Source organism: Saccopteryx leptura, chromosome 2 (assembly GCF_036850995.1).
Source record: "Saccopteryx leptura isolate mSacLep1 chromosome 2, mSacLep1_pri_phased_curated, whole genome shotgun sequence".
In the NCBI taxonomy this organism is placed as follows: Eukaryota; Metazoa; Chordata; class Mammalia; order Chiroptera; family Emballonuridae; genus Saccopteryx; species Saccopteryx leptura.
In genome coordinates, this window is record NC_089504.1 from 341388893 (window position 1) to 341393150 (window position 4258).

Sequence of the window (4258 nt, forward strand, 5' to 3'; positions counted from 1 at the left end):
GGCTCACTTCCCCCGCCCTCCGCGCCGCACGCTCACTTTTCGATTTCGCGGGCTCACTTCCCCCGCCCTTCGCTCCCGAGCGCTCACTCTTGATTGGTGAATTGACAACGTAAGCGCGTCACTAGAGGGTTCTGCTCCTATAGGGGTTGAGGGTGGAGCCTAAGGTTTCGAGGGCTCAATTCCCACCCACTTCGGCTCCCCGGTCTCACTTTGGATGGGGGAATTTACAACGTAGAGCGGCTCTGGCACGGGGTTCAGCTCACACCCGGGTTGAGGGTGGAGTCTAGGATTTCACATGCTCACTTCCTCCACCCCAACCCCACCCCGACCGCCCCAGTTCACTCTTAATTGGTGAATTTAAGAGCAAAAATTTAAAGCACGGGACAAAATTTAGAAAACAGCGGCCCAAAAGGTCAGTCCTGAAAGCAACCAAGATCTCTAAAACACAGGAGTCCCGTAAGGCAAGGTGGCCTGGCTCTCTATCTCGTCCTGAGGCTGGCAACGTCTTTATTCAAGATAGTTGTCTTTGAAGAACAGTAGATGCCTCTTTGAAGTGGATGCCTGGCAATCAAAGCTTAAGTGGTTCATTTGCATTACAAAAAAGACACTACAACTAAGTTTCCATCTGTCAGCCCACCTTTTAAAAAATGCAAATTCTAGCCCTGACTGATACTTTGATTAGGTTAGAGCATAGTCCACAAAGATTGTGGGTTCTATTCCCAGTCGGCACAGACAGGAACAGATCGATGTTTCTCTCTCTCTCTTTAAAAATCAGTGAAATACATTTTTTAAAAATGCAGATTCTATGGCTCAAAGCCAGACATGCAGAATCAAACAATGAATCTATATATTTTAAATCCCATGTAATTTTATGGTCAGCCAAGTTTCAAGTACTGGACTCCTATTTCCTCTTGCCCATTATCACAGACTCTAGGCTCACATTCATAGTGGACTGTCACAGGAATTACTAGTGTTACCAACTGCGGCACAAATCCAATTTGTGCCAAATCTGTTTCCAAGATGGCCAGCATTGTTACTTCATGACTTTGCCTACATATGTCAGAGTGGGTAATAATCGGATTACAGAAAAGCATTACAACCTACAAATTACCTCCAAAAGACACAGCATTTTTAAAAAATCATACTTGACAAGAGTCCAGTGAGAAAAACCCAGCAAGGACCAGAGGCTATCTTAATAACCACATTCACAGAGGGTTTAGTGTTGTGCCAAAGCCTGTGCCAGGCATTTCATGGTACCTTGGTTATCTCTAGAAAGAAACTAAGTGTGGAGGGCTGATGCTGCACATGGCCTTTACCTGTCTCAAGATGCTAGATAGCAGTCTGGCTAGCAGCCAGAAGGAGGAAGAAACACAGCCTGGTCCTGGGAAGTTCCCATGAGTGTACTGAGGAGGAGGTCAGACTTTCTCATACACAAGCCAGACTGTTTTCTGATGTGCTTGGTATTGATTTCTCCTCCCTCTTCTGGTATATCAGAAGGGAGGACCTGACCAGTCGGTGGCACAGTAAATAGAGCATAGGACTGGGATGCAGAGGACCCAAGTTCGAAACCCTGAGGTCACCAGCTTAAGCATGGGCCCACCAGCTTTAGCACAGGGTTGCTGGCTTGAGTGTGGGATCACAGACATGACTCCATGGTCGCTGGCTTGAAGCCCAAGGTCGATGACTTGAACCCGAGGTCGCTTGATTGAGCAAAGGGTTGCTCACTCTGCTGTAACCTCTCTGGTCAAGGCACATATGAGAAAGCAATCAATGAACAACTAAGGAGCCGCAACAAAGAATTGATGTTTCTCATCTCTCTCTCTTCCTGTCTGTCTGTCCCTATCTGGCCCTCTCTCTTCTGTGTCTGAAGAAGAAGGAGAAGGAGGAGGAGGAGGAGGAGAAGGAGGAGGAGGAGAAGGAGGAGGAGGAGAAGGAGGAGGAGGAGGAGGAGGAGGAGGAGGAGGAGGAGGAGGAGGAGGAGGAAGGGAGGGAGGGAGGGAGGAAGGGAGGGAGGGAGGGAGGTGTAGGCGCCATTTTTGATCGCAGGAATGACAGCCTACGATATTCCTCTGTAACATGAGTAATAAATGGCTACATTTTCTGCAGCCGGTCCTCCTGGTGGTGTTTTTGGAATATCTGATTATGGAGGCTGACATCCCTGGCCTGGAATTACTGCATTGCACTAAGCTTCAAAAAACTTATGCAAAAATGTTGATAAAGTAATTTCTCCCAATCACTGAGTCTTCAACTTTATCTATGTCAGGCACCAAGAACTTAGTTTAATAAATACTTAGTTTAATAAAATACTTAATTCTCGGCCCTGGCCGGTTGGCTCAGTGGTAGAGCGTCGGCCTGGCATGCAGGAGTCCTGGGTTCGATTCCCGACCAGGGCACACAGGAGAAGTGCCCATCTTTTTCTCCACCCCTCCCCCTCTCCTCCCCCTCTCCTTCCTCTCTGTCTCTCTCTTCCCCTCCCACAGCCAAGGCTCTGATGAAGCAAAGTTGGCTCAGGTGCTGAGGATGGCTCTGTGGCCTCTGCCTCAGGCGCTAGAATGGCCTGGTCGCAACAGAGCGACGCCCCAGATGGGCAGAGCATCGCCCCCTGGTGGGCGTGCCGGGTGGATCCCGGTGGGGCGCATGCGGGAGTCTGTCTGACTGCCTCCCCACTTCCAACTTAAGAAAAATACAAAAAACAAAACAAAACAAAACAAAAAAAACCAAAAACCCAACTTAATCCTCACAACCAACTGAGAGATATAATATTATTTCCATTTTACATGAGAAAGATTACTTGCCCAAATCACATTTGGGTGCCTGAACCCATATTCAGACCTTGTCACACCTGGCTTGAAACCCACACAAGTACATGAGCGCCCCAAAGCTCAGTCAAATGGAAGCTGGACTCTACTGGGTGCACGTTCTTCCTATAATACAAGAATGGGCCCTACCCATTTCAACTTTCAATACAATATTTCCTGCATGATCTCCAAATGAGTCTCAGGCCCCTGTCCTAGAGTTGAGAGGGACCTAGGGATTGGAAATTTTAACAATCATACCAGAGGATTCTTATAAGGCAAATAGGTAAAACTCTTTAGGTAGCTTTGAGCAAGCAGAGGTTTGTTCTACAGACCTCTTGAGGTGTGCTCCCAGCAACTGCCACTCTTCAGGAAGGGCACAGCCACCAAAGCCAGGGAAGAAGAAATCCTGTCCTAATTGTGATACTTGATTGTACCCACCTCCATAATTCATAGAATTTGGTGAAGAGCTTTGGCATCCTATACTTGCCCATCTCTGTCTTCCTCGCTGCAGGTGTAAGTTAGGGTGAACTGAGCCAAAAAAACAAACGGAATACGAGAGGCTCTTCTGTACTGAGAGTTGCCCCATCCTAGGCTATAGTGTGAAAAATGTCTCACATGCTGCATGGCAGAGTGGGAATGAATGGCTTCCAGAAAAATCAACCCAAACAGGATACCAAATGGAATGTAAACAATGATTACAACTCCGCTAAAATATATCTGTCAATGGACCAACACTAGAAACGAATAAGTAAAAATGATAACTGTGTGATATGGTGGTAATAACAAAAATGAATTTTCTTTTGTCCTCTATTTTGTAATCTTTCTGTGATGTTACTATTCTAAGACCTAGAAATGAAAGGTATATTTTTCAAGTTTCTTACTGTAGAAAACACTTTTCTCTAAACTTTTCTGTTATGTAAGTCATTTTAGTTATTATATTGGTTCTGCAGAAAAATTTTAGAAGCTGAGAATAATCATGTTGGTTATTATAAAGAATATTCTAAGTATACTCAATCCTGGTCTCAACATCCAATCACAGAGCATGGAGAATGGTGCCTTTATCTTTGATGTACAGGAGGGCAGAGGAGCACAGAGGCTAAAATAGAGTTTGGGGTCAAGCAGACACAGATTCAGATCTTAGGTTCAGAACTTTTTAGTTCTGTGATCTTAAGCAAGGCATTTACTTTCCCAGGTTCCTCAACAATAACTTAAAGCTGATAAGAGCCAAAATTTCTTGAGAACTTTTAACATGTCAGGCTTTATTTAAATGCATGATTTATTTCAATCCTCATATTTATCTTAAGGCATTGGTAAGAATCTTATCTGTATTTTATAGATGAGAAACCTGAGTTTTAAAGGGGAAAATGAACTTGCCTGAGGCCATCCAGCCAATTAAGAGTAGAGATGGATTTCAAAGCCAGGGTCAGTCTGACCTTAGAACTCATGCTCTTAACATCACC